Source organism: Arachis hypogaea, chromosome 15 (assembly GCF_003086295.3).
Source record: "Arachis hypogaea cultivar Tifrunner chromosome 15, arahy.Tifrunner.gnm2.J5K5, whole genome shotgun sequence".
NCBI classification, from domain to species: Eukaryota; Viridiplantae; Streptophyta; class Magnoliopsida; order Fabales; family Fabaceae; genus Arachis; species Arachis hypogaea.
In genome coordinates, this window is record NC_092050.1 from 23,750,998 (window position 1) to 23,768,733 (window position 17,736).

The 17,736-nt window shown below is 36.5% G+C and overlaps 1 non-coding gene across 1 annotated transcript; it reads left to right on the top strand.

Moving 5' to 3' along the window:
* Positions 1 to 17,065: 17,065 nt before the first annotated feature.
* LOC112753876 (small nucleolar RNA R71) lies at positions 17,066 to 17,173 on the top strand. The gene has a single exon (XR_003178239.1). It is a non-coding gene; the product is annotated as a small nucleolar RNA R71 (small nucleolar RNA).
* The last annotated feature ends 563 nt before the right edge of the window (positions 17,174 to 17,736 follow it).

Genomic DNA, 17,736 nt, shown 5'->3' on the forward strand with positions numbered 1-17,736 from the left:
ATTCGAATTTAGTTTGGGTTTTGAGGAAATCTTGTGATTTTGGTTATTTAGGAGTGCTTTAATATGAGCCATGGGTGATATTTATCACAAACTTCAGTGGGTGAAGGTAAGAAATCCTCCAATCCTTGTGATTTATCATTTTCATGAATCCTAGGTTGATATATATATGTGAAATTGGTTATGTTAGTGTATTTGGTGATTTTGATGCACAATTGGGAGGTTGGTGTTGCTTGTGGCGCTTTGGTGAGGCTTAGAGCTAAGGGTTGGTGGAGACTTCCAAGAAGAAGCTCAATTAATTTGGCTACAAGAGGTACTGTTTAAGTTTCATTTAAGTACCGTGTGGTGTAATGAGAATTCCTAGGCTAGATGCCCCTAGGATAAGTTTGGATTGTGCAAATGGTTGGTACCAATATGCATAGTTGATATGTAATGTAAATTAATGATTGTATTGAGAATTGTGTGAATTGTATGTGTAGTGTGTTGAGAATTTGATGAATTGGATAATGAGTATTGGTTTGTGGTATATGCATGTAAATTGTGAATTTGGGCCGAAGGCCGTGAATTTTGAGCCGGAGGCCGAAAAGAGGTAAGAAAGGTAAGTTGATATGTGTATTGTGTGATGATATAAGAGATTGGATGGATTTTAGATATTAAATGTGTGAATAATTGGTTTGATTATTGAATAATAAGGTTTGAGGGATTGAGGTGTGAAAATTGATAGTTTTGGGTGAAATTATACAGATGAGGTAGGTTTGATTTTGGTTGAGTGTAATTATATGAATGTGGTTGGGTTGTGGTCATTTGGATGAGTGGAAATGAGTTTGGTTTGTGAACATTGGAAAAATTGGTGATTTCTAGTTTTGGATAAAAACTGATTTTTGACCAACTTTGGTGGTCCGTAACTCGGTCCACGGAGTTCAAAATTCTTCAAAAATGAATTTTTATTAAATTTTATTCAAAGATCTTTCCAACGGTTCAGAAATGGTTGAAAAAGGAATTTTGTAGAAGAAGTTATGTGTGGTGGAAGTTTGAGGTTTAAAAATGAAATTTTGCAGCTTTTTAACTTAGTGAAATTATTGGCAGAATGCACACCCATGCGTATGTGTGGCCGACGCGCACGCGTCATTTTCAAATATTCGCCATCCATGCGTGCGCCTGGCCGACGCGTACGCGTCGATGGGCTAAATCAGTTGCCCAGCCAAAATTTTCGAGAGTTGTGCCAGAGTTGTGCTGGTTTTGTGCCTGGGGCACAAAACGCACCCACGCGTATGCGTGGCTGACGCACAGGCGTCACTTGGCTTTTCTCCCATACACGCGTGCGTGTGGGGACGCATACGCATCACTGTAACTTTCCTGCTTTCCATGCGTGCGCGTGGGCGACGCGCACGCGTGACCCCGTTTTCACTCCAAAGCTGATTTTGAGTTTTTAAAGCCAAATTTATGACTTCTAGGTTTCCATTCTCACCCTTTATGTCCTAAATACTTATAGTATGCCTAGCGATGGGAAGAGACTAGGAGATGTGGTAACTTGTGGACGAAGTAAGAGGAGAATTAATGATGAATTATGATTAATGATGACTGATAGTGAACATTGCCGTCGACTAGGAATTTAATCTCAACATAAGATTGGCATTGTAAGTATAGCTCCGAGTCAACAAGTAATGCTCAAATCAAATAATAAATTCAATACAAAATAACTGAGAGTAATTAAACCTCGGGTCGTTCTCCCTAGGAATGCAAATGAAATGTTACTTCTTTCGGTTGTGAAGAGAACAAAAGGGGGGGGGGTTGTAATCAAAGAACAAAAGATTAAAAAGAACCAAGCAATAAAAGAACTAAGCAATGATTAAAATTGGAAGTAATGCAAGCAACAAGGAATAAGATCAAAACTAGTGAAAATACTATAAATGCAATAAAAGAGCCTTGACTTGGGAATGAGTATCCAAGGAATCCTATCATCGCCATAACCACAACTATGGTAATTATGATGATTCAATCTCGCCTAGTCAACCCCAACCATCGAGGAGTAAGTCAAGCAAGCATAATTGACCTTAATCCATAAGTCCTAACCAACTTATCAAACTAGTTGACAAAAGGCGCTAGCGTCAATGGAAACAAGAGTCAACTAACTACCCAAGAATTACCACTAAATGTCGGACATTATGACTCTAGTATCCTAGGAACTCAAACCACAAGCCAAGGTGGGAAAATCTACTCAAAACCTAGAGTTGGCATTTTCACAAACACCTTTTTTGCATAAAAGTAAAACATTGAAAATTGCAAATTAAATTGGAAAACTATAACCAACTATCAACAAAACCAAACATAAACAAGCAATCAAACATAAAGGAAGCATGAAACATAAAATTCATTGATCAAAACTTCAAGAAACACAAAATTACAATTATAAACAAAGTGCTTGAACCAAAGGAAATGAAAATAAAGACAATGTAATTAAAGAGGAATTAAAGAGTACTTACAATTAAAGATGATCAAAATCCAAAATTAAGTTTGCTATAAAATGCTACAATGGAAATGGAAATTAAACCCTAAGAGAGCAATGCTACACTACTCCTACTCCTACTCCTAATTACTCTCCCCCACTATCTAAGTGAGCCCCCTCCTCTCATAAGTGATCAATTCTCCTTCATATAGCACTCCAAAATAGCATTCCAGCCTTCCAAAATGGGCCAAGAGGCCTCAGTAATCGCGAAGCAGATGCATCATTAATGAAATCACGTGTTGGGACCTGTGCGGACGCACAGACGTGTGCGTCCGCACACGCGGCTAAAAATTGACCTGTGCGTACGCACACGTGAAAATTCTTGCTTGTGCGCGCGCACGCAGGGCTGTGCGCATGCACACTTCGCTGTGTGTGCTTTTCCCTGTTTTCTTCATGTTTTCTCCCTTGTACATGCTTTCTTCCACTTTTGCCTAGCCAACCTTCCTTAAATGACCTGAAATCACTCACGAAATAGATCACGGTATCGAATGACACAAAGGTGGGATTAAATTGCTCTATTAAAGCACAAAATTGCACGTTTTCACATTTAGGGTCAAATTAGGGACAAAACACAAAAGTATGCTACTTTGGTCACTTAAGTGTGAGTTCATATGCTAGAATCCATCCAAATTGAGTCAAAATATACCATCAAATATGGACTCATCAATGACTGTATGAGTTGCTGATGGGCCGGATGACTATGATAAATATTGATTTATGGATGGAAATGAAAATATGTCTTTGAATGATTATTTTATTTTGAGCTCTCTTTCTCGAAAGTGCGATCCCCAGAGAGATGAAAGAAGGTGAGGATCCCCTTCCTTGTTCCTCCTGGTATTGTAAAATCGCCTCCAGCGAGATGGTAGGGGGTTAGGATCCCCTCCTTGGTTCCTCCTGGGCATATGAGAACGTACCTCCTAGATATATGCAAGGGTTGTGGTTGCGCCCCACTTGCTCTAGATTGGTTAGTATAGAGGCTCGCCGGGTGGACGCAAGGGTTATGGTTCGCCCCACTTGCTCTGGGTCAGAGATTGTAATGCTTGAGTAGTAGCAAGGGTTGTGGTTCGTTCTACTTGCTCCGGGTCACTATTTCAGAATTGGTAATAATGGAGTGCAATTATGAATGAATGTGTATTTGTGATACCTGGGTAATAGCAAGGGTTGTGGTTCTTTCCACTTGTTCCAGGTTAATATTTGAGATTTGATAACAATGATGATTGATTGAAGAAGCTTTAACATGTGGCGAGTATGCCGGAGATGCATATATGATTAATGAACGAATGTATCAAATGAATAATGTTGGAAAATGTTGAATGTGAGTATGCTTGTGTTTTCTCTCTGGTTGTAATGGCGACAGGGCGCATATACCTTCTAATGGCGACTGGGCGCATATACCCTCTAATGATATTAATGAGCAACAGAGAGACTGTGCCCGGATTAGCTACCGGACACGTCGGGTTGGCTTGATAACTGATAGATGATATCATCAGCCATAGGGCAGGCATACATCATTTGCATATGTTTCAATTGTTTGGGTTTGCCTATTTGTTTTGGATTGCTATATCATATATGCTATGTTACCTGATTATGTGCTACTTATTCTACTTGTACTTTAATTGTGTATTACTTGTCTGTATTGATTGTGTTTGTACAACTGAGAGGTCCCTCATGCTGGTGTCGGTTGACACTGAGGGCTGTTCTTGTTGAAATGGAATAATGATATGATTAATTTAAAATGATAATTACTGAATGAGATAAATTGAGCTCCCTGGGTAGACGCAGTGAAGTGATTTCACTTGCTCCAGGTGAGGATTTGAGGTATTGGTATAGAATTGCCGAGATAGAATAACTTGTGATAGTTTGGCTTATGATTCTGATTCTGATTCGTTGGAGAGTTAGAGAGAGTTGACAAGCATGAGGAAGAGGAATTAGACTTAGCATTCCCTTATGACAGTTGCCTATTTATGGATTAGCGAGAACATAGGGTGAATGTTTGGTGAAAGAAAGTTTAGGATGCTTAGCGAGTTTTTATTACAATGCATTGTATTTATTTGACACTTTTACCATACTGGGAACCCATGGGTCGGGGGTTCCCATTCTGTATATATCTCTTGTTTTTCAAATACAGGTCTAGGTGCTCAGAAGTGAGCCGTGGTTCATCTGAGAGACGGCGAAGATCTTTATATTCTCTACTTTATATTTGCTTAGAATCTCTCCACCTTTACTTTGAAAAGCTTATATTATGTATTGAACTCTTTTAAACTTGCATATAGAGGCTCTTATGTTTCTTTTAAACTTGCATATAGACGTGTTCCATGAGGAAAATGGATGAGAAGACTCCCCAATTTGATGGTGACGCTGAGAAGAGTGCTGAGGGTGAAGACTACTCCTTCGTAGATGCTGAAAGTGATGAGTATGATCACACTGAATGGTTTGATGATGAAGATGTAAGTACAATAAATTTGTTGAGTATATTTTGTGAATAATAATATTGTATGGTAGCTCGTTAGACTTCCTATTTGTAATTTTGATCCAGGAATATCTAGATTCCTCAAGGTGTTACGAAGAGAGTGGTGGCGAGACTAAGTCCTCAATGAATTTCGATTCTGATGGTAAAAAATGTTTTAAAATTTATTTTTTATTTTTTATTATACTTATTTTACTCTTTTTAAATTTAAAAATATGCTGCTTAAATTTCAGGGGCAAATGATGATGATGAGGCAGAGGCGTGAACCATCTGTTGCATCAATCAAAGAAGAGTTTGAATTCCTTTGTTTTTTTGCTATTATTATTAATTTTGCTTTTGGAACATGTTTACATCACTTTGAATCTTAAAAATTTTAGAACAGGGTGAATGAGTAATTCAGTTTTAGTGAATGCACTTACCTTTGGATGATTGTTGCTAGACTTCATAAAATAAATAATATATGGTTGATTGTGCTTCCATTTTAGTGATTTTTGGAATTTCGATTCATGGTGTGGCTTAGTTGGATCTATATCAAAGAACCTTGAATATATATGGTTCATTGTGATTCCCTCTGAAAATAACCAGTATCAAGAAGTCATGGAGGTACTTGTGAGCACCAAATTTATGTGATTCCCTCTGAAAAGGTTTTGTTGTTAAGCTATTGTAGCACGGCTATAGGTTTCATATGGCTTAACTTCAACTTCATCAAAATTTGTTGGGATTAGAAGACCTTTACTTGCTTTTATTGCATTTCTCTGCTATTCCTTTGCTATTTTTTTTGTAACTACTCAAATAAAGATGGTAAAAACATCTTTTTATGAAGATGTTTTGTTTAAAAGTGTGACTTATTTATTTAGCCATATTTTAAACAAAGATAACACTTTTATAAATATCAAAATCTAACCATACAATCCATCATCCAAAGGTCAAAAAAAAATATTTTTACATAAAGACAATTATAAAGTCTTCATTGTAGTAGCCATTATTTTTTTAATCCCTCACTCTAACACATCTTTTATCAAAGATAAAGGAGGATAATATAAATAAGAAATTGCATTGCATCACTTATGTTGTCACCAACCAATATATATATATATATGCTTTTAACTACTCAACACTAGCCTTTATATCTTGATTGACATTCTATAGTTCTTTATGTCTTGTACTTGATTTCATATGTTTTAATCAATAAAAAAAACAAAAAGCAACATCATTGGCTGCTAACTTGATTTCGTATTCTTGACTTCTTCCTAGAATGCAACTTGGTCAAATAAATTAATAATGGAAGTAGCTACTTAAGTACCATTCAGAGTTAAATAAAAAATATATAGGTGGATAGTAATATTCAGCTAATAAATAAATTATTTTTATTTTCAACGTCGATCATGAAAGATGAAGTCAAAAACTAGAACTACAGATGATTATGAAATATTTTGTGACATTGTGTTACATATTAATAAACAAAGCCACCTTATGGGGATAGTGGCATTAACTGTAGTACTTCAGGTTGGTCTTTATTAAACTCTTGGCTGAGCATTTAGTCTTTATTCATGAAATATTCTAGCCTGATTAAGCTTCGGGGTGCACATGTGAAAAATCTAGCCTCTTTACACCTTAAAGCATCTTGAATCAAACATAGGAAAAAATAACCTTATATAAAAATACTTGTGGCAGCAATTTGAATGTAGAATTTAACACCAGTAACAAAACAAAAAGGTATTAATTGAATTTATTAGGTCTGGAATCCTCAATTCATATTTATTGTTAAACAACTCGACGAAACAGACAAAAGTACTAGTATCAAATAACCTCAATTGCAACTACAAATCTGAAAACTAGTAGGAAATTAACTGTCTCAACTAACATTATTAAAACCATGTCTATATATCGATAGTTCATCGGATGCATCCTGCACATTAAACATGTCTATATATCAATAGTTGTGCAAGTAAACTGTCCAATTTGTAAAGGGTTCTTTAATAACTTGTACTTCTTTAATTAATTTATCAGCGAAGATTTGAAATTATGAACTAACCAAACAAACAATAGCGGTGTAAAATGCAGCAGAGAAACCAAAATAGCAATAAAGAACTAAATTAACTAAAAATTAATCCAGGCAATTAAAATGCTAAAAAGAAAGAATCTTGACTTCGGCACAGACAGTTTGTTTTTAAGAATCGAAGCGATTCCAGCGCTAAGCTTCTTGTTCATGTCGGGATTAAGACCACCAATGGACACCAATTCATCGTAAGCTGCAGGTTGCTCATTCCCACCAAAGGCTATGGGCACTGACCCTTTTAGTACAATCATCACATACTGCACATCAAGAACAAGGTGAAGTTTAAAGGCTTTAGGACGTGAATAATGCAGAACAAGAAATCAGTATACCAAAAACAAAGAAATGTTGAAAGTGAGAAAAATGAAGACTTCCAACTTGAAAAGTAACTCCATAAACACCATTGATCCAACATCTAGCTGAAGCCTACTTCAAGACATGTCTTGACAAGAACAAAGATGATTCAAAATGCTCAGCTGTAATAAAAACCTTACACAAACATCATTAATTGGCACATGGATTCATCAATAAGAGAGCTAAGATATAACTAAAGCTTTAGCAAATATTCATATATAAGATATTAAAAAAGAGAGAAAAAATAAAAAAAGAAAAGAAAAGAAAGAAGACATGAAAACAACTTATCATGTATTTTTATGGATTGCTTTAGTTTAAAAATCTAATACAAATTAACAAAATATAGCTAATATTGGACAATAGGTTATAATATAAAAAAAAGTAAATATCTGTCTACTCATCTTCAACATTTCTAAATCAAGATATAAAGATTTCATTATAAAAAGCACCCAGAAAATCCAACCCTTTGAAATCTAAATAACAGAAAACTTAGTATTATGATTAATCTAAATAATAGAAGCATATGATGAAACTTTGAATGATGAGAAAAGGGAAAATTAAAAGAAATAAGTTTACAACTTCAATTGAGTTGAAAAGGGGCACAGTAGAAAACGGATGCACAAGCGAAACCCTAAACCCCAATCCTTACGCGAAGAGGAGTGCGGTGTAGCATAAAAAATTAAGGAACACGAGCACCACGAAGCTGGTGGTAGATTAAATAAAATTTACTAAATCACATATTGAAAAAAAAAACAATCATCATCATCAACATATGTTAATTGTAAAATGCACAGAATTGAAATTATCAATGTATAAAACCTTGAAAATTAACTTGTGCCAACGAGAATTCTCTTGATAATGGTGCCAAGGAAGATCTCAGTAGAACTGAAGAGGCACCGCGTCCGACACAAATTCAAGGGAATTTTGATTAAATCGAGAAATTGCATTGAAACAGGAAGGTACCTGGTGAGGAAGACGGTAGAGGAAGAAGCGGTAGCAAGCATAAGGTACCTGGTGAGGAAGAGGTCCTCAAAGTGGGAAGAAGCGGCACGAAGGGGATGAAGCGGCAACAAGCATTTGAAACGAGGGCTTGTTATTCAAATTTTATATGAGCCAATTTTAAAATATCAAATACTTGTTATTTTTTATTGTAATTTTTAATAATTTATTTATAAATTAAATATAAACCATTAGATCTATTATCAATCTAATCTAATGCTTCAAATTATATGGTGCATTAGATAAGCTCAAAAGATTTGGACTGATTTTAAACAGACCCTGAATATTTGCCACTATATTCTTCTTTGCCATTGGGTTAGTGCAAGTTGTTACCTTTTTTCATGAGGTCAGAATATATATCTTCTATTTGATATTAATTATATCTAGATGAAAGATTAATCTGTAGTTTACTACTTTACTTTCTTTGAGAAAATAAAAAGTCGGAAGAAAATTATATAATTGAAATTTGGTCTTTGATTTTACTTTTTTTGAAAGATCAATTTGTAGTTTACTTTACTATTTTAATTAATTTCTAAAATCTTATTTGAATTTTTTTTAAAAATTATTTGTTGATCTGCTTTCCTTTTTTTATTTTTTTTTCTAATTTTTGCATAAATTTTTATCTTTTAGTAATATAATGGTGATCATTTGTTAAAAATAAATGTGCCTTCAAGAATTAGCAGGTAAGAGGGAGAGAGAATTTTTCAAATATTTCAAAGATAAATTTGTGAATTTTAAAGTAGTTCATTGGTTAGCATATCAATGCTTTTTTGTTTTAATGGGATACCTTTTTGGCCTTTTCAACTATAGATCAATGGAAAACAAATAGTTGGCAACTATAGAAAAATGAGAGTAAATAACTTTTGATTGAAAGTAGTTTGTATCTTTTTGAGAAATTGAAGTTGAGAAAGATAATGATCTTAATTTAATCCAAACAACAAAGTTGATCTGATAATTAATTTTGGTAGAGAGTGTTCCGAGACCAAAAAATCTCGAGACTTAGCAAGGCTTGGCTACTGTTGTTGGAATTGCAGTTGAATTGCTTGAAATTGCTGAAAGGTATGAACATCTCTCATATGCAAAAGTCACTCCACTAATTTTCACATTATGAAAAGATTTATTTGCTTAGGTCATTAGCTGTCAAATTTCCTCGTGTATATATACGAGGAAATTTGACGAAAATTAGTGGAGTGACTTTTGCAGATGAGATATGTTCATACCTTTCAGCAATTTCAAGCAATTCAACTATATATATATATATATATATATTAATTTCATCTCTTATATACAACACTATATATTAATTTCATCTCTTATATACAACACAAGTGTGTTCGGTCTTTGTATTATTATATTTAATTAGATTATACTAAGAAGTTTGGCCTTGATAACTAAAATATGATACCCTATTTGGCTATGTTCAATTTTTTTTTATTTATTTGGTTCCCATAAAGTTGTTCCTGAGATATGCCTTCCAAATACTCATGTAGATATATTATCTGAATTTACTCATGATTTTGGTTTTAAACTTTACACGATATAGTACTATTACATATGCTAAGAATTTTCTTCGGTATAGAAGAAACTTTTGCATCATCAATTTAACATTTTTGCTCTAAAATATATTTACTACTAAAGTCATAATTTCTTACATGATTGTAGGCATAATTTTTCTTACATAATTTCTTGCATTCAAAGAAAATATACAGAGATAGTAATTAGTAGTGAATTGTTTTATATTATGGCATTTTCAAAAACATCATAGTCAGGGATAGTTTGCAGAAACATTGTATTATGATTTGACATAGTATAACATTTTAATCATTACATGGATTAATGCTGATTTTAGAAGATTAATTGATAGAGTACATACAAACTTTCTTCGTCGATTTTTAATTCTTCTGCTTCATTTTTTAAAATTGTCCATCATTTTAAATTGCAGTGACGGTGATGATAGAAAAGTTAGTTTAATTTCTCTTAAGATATATACATAGATGATGGCAAAATGTGATCTTAGTTGTCCATTTTGTAGTGTTCAAGTTAGTACTTTGTTGTGGCTATGTATGAAAATGACAACTACAAATAAAATAGAAGCTTTGTAACAAACAAATTAATGGCTAAATGCATATGTGAGTTTAAATAGAAGAAGCTTGATTTATTCCATTTTTGCATAGTTATCATTGTAAGTAAAGTATTCCAATAGGCAACAATATTGGTATTTCTTAAGATCCTTTACTGATTTGCTTTAATAAATATTTTTAAATGAGTATATTGTAAATAAAGCATTCTATATTGTTCTGATTAGTGATATTGTTCCAATGCAGTTTAATTAAGTTCTATGCTCAGTTCTAACTTGAACATGTGTGTAATTCTGAAATTAAAATTAAAAAATTTAACGAAAGAAAACACGTTGCTCAATCTGAAATTGTGATCTAATAGCTTTCTTTTTTCATATTTAAAATGCATGAGTTTTCTTTTGTGAAATTACTTTTATCACTATAATGCAAAATTTTTAAGTAAACATAATACCTTTTCTTTCGGGTAGTAGTCTATTCACAGATTTGTCTAAATGAAGTGTTGAATTTCAAGCAGGGAAAAAATACTACCTTTCTATAAGGATCTTGGAGCTAATGTTGTCGTCAAATATAAGACAGAAGACTCTGTGCACGATTGAAAGAAGAAACAGGAGCGAAAGGTATATTATTCTCGGGCAATTTACCATAATAAATAAACTGCCTTCCAATATTACCAATATACATAATTTGCAAAACGGATAACAAAATGCATTTTTTCCACAAACTATGTAAACTGCGACAGGGGACCCGTGGTTTACAAATACACGTAAACCGCTACAGGGGTGTCGTGGTTTACGTTCTAAGAAAAAAAAGCATAATCCGCAATAGGGGTGTCGCGGTTTATGTGTGAATGAGTAGTGTGCATAAATCGCGACAGGAATCCAGCGGTTTATGCGTGAATGAGCAGTGTGCAGAAACATAAAATAAACTAAGTCCATGGAAAATAAAAACATACGTAACACATTGGTGCACGAAATTGTGATCATCAACAATGGCGCCAAAGACTTGGAGCTCTCAAACGTGAATTACACTTTGTCACAATTCCGCACAACTAACCAGCAAGTGCACTGGGTCGTCCAAGTAATAAACCTTACGTGAGTAAGGGTCGATCCCACGGAGATTGTTGGTATGAAGCAAGCTATGGTCATCTTGTAAATCTCAGTCTGGCGGATTCAAATGGTTATGGATGATGAACGATTAAAAGATAAATAAAACATAAAATAAAGATAGAGATACTTATGTAATTCATTGGTGAGAATTTCAGATAAGCGTATGAAGATGCTTTGTCCCTTCCGTCTCTCTGCTTTCCTACTGTCTTCATCCAATCCTTCTTACTCCTTTCCATGGCAAGCTGTATGTTGGGCATCACCGTTGTCAATGGCTACAGTTTCGTCCTCTCAGTGAAAATGTTCAACGCACCCTGTCACGGCACGGCTATTCATCTGTCAGTTCTCGATCATGTCGGAATAGAATTCAGTGATTCTTTTGCGTCTGTCACTAACGCCCCACAATCACGAGTTTGAAGCTCGTCACAGTCATTCAATCCTTGAATCCTACTCGGAATACCACAGACAAGGTTTAGACTTTCCGGATTCTCAAGAATGCTGCCATCAATTCTAGCTTATACCACGAAGATTCTGATTAAGGAATCCAAGAGATAAACACTCAATCGAAGGTAGAACGGAGGTGGTTGTCAGGCACACGTTCATAGGTGAGAATGATGATGAGTGTCACGGATCATCACATTCATCAAGTTGAAGAACAAGTGATATCTTAGAACAAGAACAAGCTGAATTGAATAGAAGAACAATAGTAATTGCATTGATACTCGAGGTACAGCAGAGCTCCACACCTTAATCTATGGTGTGTAGAAACTCCACCGTTGAAAATACATAAGAACAAGGTCTAGGCATGGCCATGAGGCCAGCCCCAAAACGTGATCAAGGTAGCACAGGACTACTCAAAGATTCGTCTCCGATTAAAAATACAATAGCAAAAGGTCCTATTTATAGAGAACTAGTAGCTTAAGATTTACAAAAATGAGTAAATGACGTAAATATCCACTTCCGGGCCCACTTGGTGTGTACTTGGGCTGAGCATTGAAGCATTTTTGTGTAGAGACTTCTCTTGGAGTTAAACGCCAGCTTTCGTGCCAGTTTGGGCGTTTAACTCCCACTTTGGTGCCAGTTCCGGCGTTTAACGCTGGGAATTCTGATGCCGACTTTGAACGCCAGTTTGGGCCATCAAATCTTGGGCAAAGTATAAACTATTATATATTGCTGGAAAGCCCTGGATGTCTACTTTCCAACGCAATTAAGAGCGCGCCAATTGGGCTTCTGTAGCTCCAGAAAATCTACTTCGAGTGCAGGGAGGTCAGAATCCAACAGCATCTGCAGTCCTTTTCAGCCTCTGAATCAGATTTTTGCTCAGGTCCCTCAATTTCAGCCAGAAAATACCTGAAATCATAGAAAAACACACAAACTCATAGTAAAGTCCAGAAAAGTGAATTTTAAATAAAAACTAATAAAAATATAATAAAAACTAACTAAAACATGCTAAAAACATTCTAAAAACAATGCCAAAAAGCGTATAAATTATCCGCTCATCACAACACCAAACTTAAATTGTTGTTTGTCTCCAAGCAACTGAAAATAAAATAGGATAAAAAGAAGAGAATATACAATGAATTTCAAAAACATCTATGAAGATCAGTATTAATTAGATGAGCGGGGCTTTTAGCTTTTTGCTTCTGAACAGTTTTGGCATCTCACTTTATCCTTTGAAATTCAGAATGATTGGCATCTATAGGAACTCAGAATCCAGATAGTGTTACTGACTCTCCTAGTTAAGTATGTTGATTCTTGAACACAGCTACTTTATGAGTCTTGGCCGTGGCCCTAAGCACTTTGTTTTCCAGTATTACCACCGGATACATAAATGCCACAGACACATAACTGGGTGAACCTTTTTAGATTGTGACTCAGCTTTGCTAGAGTCCCCAATTAGAGGTGTCCAGGGTTCTTAAGCACACTCTTCTTTTTGCTTTGGACCTCTACTTTAACCGCTCAGTCTCAAGTTTTCACTTGACACCTTCACGCCACAAGCACATGGTTAGAGACAGCTTGTTTTAGCCGCTTTGGCCAGGATTTTATTCCTGTGGGCCCTCTTATCCACTGATTCTCAAAGCCTTGGATCCTTTTTATCACCCTTGCCTTTTGGTTTAAAGGGGTATTGGCTTTTTCTGCTTGCTTTTTCTCTTCTTTTTTTTTCGCATATATCTTTTTTTTCTGCAAGCTTTTCACTGCTTTTTCTTGCTTCAAGAATCAATTTTATGATTTTTCAGATCATCAGATAACATTTCTCCTTTTCCTTTCATTCTTTCAAGAGCCAACAATTTTAACATTCATAAACAATCAAATTCAAAAATATGCACTGTTCAATCATTCATTCAGAAAAACAATAGCATTGCCACCACATCAAGATAATTAAACTGTTTTAAAATTTGAAATTCATGCACTTCTTTTTCTTTTTCAATTGAAAACATTTTTCATTTAAGAAAGGTTATGGATTCATAGGACACTCATAGCTTTAAGGCATAGACACTAAGACACTAATGATCATAAGACACAAACATAGATAAACATAAGCATAAAAAATTCGAAAAACAGGAAAGTAAAGAACAAGGAGATTAAAGAACGGGTCCACCTTAGTGATGGCGGCTTGTTCTTACTTTTGAAGATCTTATGGAGTTCTTGAGCTCCTCAATGTCTCTTCCTTGCCTTTGTTGCTCCTCTCTCATGATTCTTTGATCTTCTCTAATTTCATGGAGGAGGATGGAATGTTCTTGGTGCTCCACCCTTAGTTGTCCCATGTTGGAACTTAATTCTCCTAGGGAGGTGTTGATTTGCTCCCAATAGTTTTATGGAGGAAGATGCATCCCTTGAGGTATCTCAGGGATTTCATGATGAGGAATTTCTTCATGCTCTTGATGAGGTTCTCTTGTTTTCTCCATCCTTTTCTTAGTGATGGGCTTGAGGTCATGCCTTTTTAGTTGAACCGGCTTCCCTCTTGAAAGGGACCTCAGGGATCACTTTCTTCTTGGCCACAACTTCATAGAAGTGGTCTTGATGCACCCTTGAGAGGAATCTCTCCATCTCCCATGACTCGGAGGTGGAAGCTTTTGCCTTCCCTTTCCTCTTTCTAGAGGTTTCTCCCGCCTTAGGTGCCATAAATGGTTATGGAAAAACAAAAAGCAACATTTTTACCACACCAAACTTAGAAGGTTTGCTCGTCCTCGAGCAAAAGAAGAAAGAAAAGAGTAGAAGAAGAAGAAAAATGGAGGAGATGGAGGAGGCTTTGTGGTTCGGCCAAGGGGGAGAAGTGATGTTGAGGTTGTGTGAAAATAAAGGAGTGAAGATGGGTTTATATAGGAGTTGAGAGGGGTGTAGGGTTCGGCTAGTATGGGTGGGTTTGGGAGGGAAAGTGGTTTGAATTTGGATGGTGAGGTAGGTGGGGTTTTATGAAGGATGGATATGAGTGGTGAAGAGAATGGTGGGATTTGATAGGTGAGGGGTTTTTGGGGAAGAGATATTGAGGTGATTGGTGAATGGGTGAAGAAGAGAGAGTGGTGGGGTAGGTGGGGATCCTGTGGGGTCCACAGATACTGAGGTGTTAAGGATAGCTCATCCCTACACCCAGTGGCGTGCAAAAACGCCCTTTCTGCCAATTCTGGAGTTAAATGCCGGGCTGCTGCCCTTTTCTGGCGTTTAACGCCAGCAAGCTTTTCCTCCAGGGTGTGCTATTTTTTCTCTGTTTTTCATTATGTTTTTGCTTTTTCAATTGTTTTTGTGACTTCACATGATCATCAACCTATAGAAAATATAAAATAACAATGGAAAATAGATAGATATAATATTGGGTTGCCTCCCAACAAGCGCTTCTTTAATGTCAGTAGCTTGACAGTGGGCTCTCATGGAGCCTCACAGATGTTCAGAGCAATATTGGAACCTCCCAACACCAAACTTAGAGTTTGAATGTGGGGGCTCTGTTTGACTCTATTTTGAGAGAAGCTCTTCATGCTTCCTCTCCATGGTTACAGAGGGATATCCTTGAGCCTTAAACACAAGGGATTCTTCATTCACTTGAATGATCAATTCTCCTCTGTCAACATCAATCACAGCCTTTGCTGTGGCTAGGAAGGGTCTGCCAAGGATGATGGATTCATCCATGCACTTCCCAGTCTCTAGGACTATGAAATTAGCAGGGATGTAGTGGTCTCCAACCTTTACCAAGACATCCTCTACAAGTCCATAAGCTTGTTTTCTTGAATTGTCTGCCATCTCTAGTGAGATTCTTGCAACTTGTACCTCAAGGATCCCTAGCTTCTCCATTACAAAGAGAGGCATGAGGTTTACACTTGACCCTAGGTCACACAGAGCCTTCTCAAAGGTCATGGTGTCTATGGTACAAGGTATTAAGAACTTCCCAGGATCCTGTCTCTTTTGAGGTAATCTCTGCCTAGTCAAGTCATCCAGTTCTTTAGTGAGCAAAGGAGGTTCATCCTCCCAAGTCTCATTACCAAATAACTTGTCATTTAGCTTCATGATTGCTCCAAGGTACTTAGCAACTTGCTCTTTAGTGACATCTTCATCCTCTTCAGAGGAGGAATACTCATCAGAGCTCATGAATGGCAGAAGTAAATCCAATGGAATCTCTATGGTCTCAGTGTGAGCCTCAGATTCCCATGGTTCCTCATTAGGGAACTCATTGGAGGTTAGTGGACGTTCATTGAGGTATTTCTCAGTGGCAATCACTGCCTCTTCCTCCTCTCCAAAATCGGCCATGTTGATTGTGTTTATGGCCTTGCACTCTCCTTTTGGGTTCTCTTCTGTATTGCTTGGAAGAGTACTAGGAGGGAGTTCAGTAATTTTCTTGCTCAGCTGACCCACTTGTGCCTCCAAATTTCTAATGGATGACCTTGTTTCAGTCATAAAACTCTGAGTGATTTTAATTAGATCAGAGACCATGGTTGCTAAGTCAGAGTGGTTCTGCTTAGAGTTCTCTGTCTGCTGCTGAGAAGATGATGGAAAAGGCTTGCCATTGCTAAACCTGTTTCTTCCACCATTGTTATTGTTGAAGCCTTGTTGAGGCCTCTGTTGGTCCTTCCATGAGAGATTTGGATGGTTTCTCCATGAAGGATTGTAGGTGTTTCCATAGGGTTCACCCATGTAATTCACCTCTTCCATTGATGGGTTCTCAGGATCATAGGCTTCTTCTTCAGATGAAGTCTCCTTAGTACTGCTTGGTGCAGCTTGTATTCCAGACAGACTCTGAGAAATCATATTGACTTTTTGGGTCAATATTTTATTCTGAGCCAATATGGCATTCAGAGTATCAATCTCAAGAACTCCTTTCTTCTGATTTGTCCCATTATTCACAGGATTCCTTTCAGAAGTGTACATGAATTGGTTATTTGCAACCATTTCAATGAGTTCCTGAGCTTCTGCAGGCGTCTTCTTCAGATGAAGAGATCCTCCAGCAGAGCTGTCCAATGACATCTTGGATAGTTCAGACAGACCATCATAGAAGATTCCTTTGATGCTCCATTCTGAAAGCATGTCATAAGGGCACTTTCTGATCAATTGTTTGTATCTTTCCCAAGCTTCATAGAGGGATTCACCTTCTTTCTGTCTGAAGGTTTGGACTTCCACTCTAAGCTTACTCAATTTTTGAGGTGGAAAGAACTTTGCCAAGAAGGCATTGACTAGCTTCTCCCAAGAGTTCAGGCTTTCTTTAGGTTGTGAATCCAACCATATCCTAGCTCTGTCTCTCACAGCAAAAGGGAATAGCATAAGTCTGTAGACCTCAGAGTCAACCCCATTGGTCTTGACAGTGTCACAGATTTGCAAGAATTCAGCCAAAAACTAATGAGGATCTTCCAATGGAAGTCCATGAAACTTGCAATTCTGTTGCATTAGAGAAACTAATTGAGGCTTAAACTCAAAATTGTTTGCTCCAATGGTAGGGATAGAGATGCTTCTCCCATAGAAGTCGGGAGTAGGTGCAGTAAAGTCACCCAGCACCTTCCTTGCATTGTTGGCATTGTTGTTGTTTTCGGCTGCCATGTCTTCTTCTAGTTTGAAGATTTCGGTTAGGTCCTCTACAGAGAGTTGTGCCTTAGCTTCTCTTAGCTTTCGCTTTAAGGTCCTTTCAGGTTCAGGATCAGCCTCAACAAGAATGCCTTTGTCTTTGCTCCTGCTCATATGAAAGAGAAGAGAGCAAG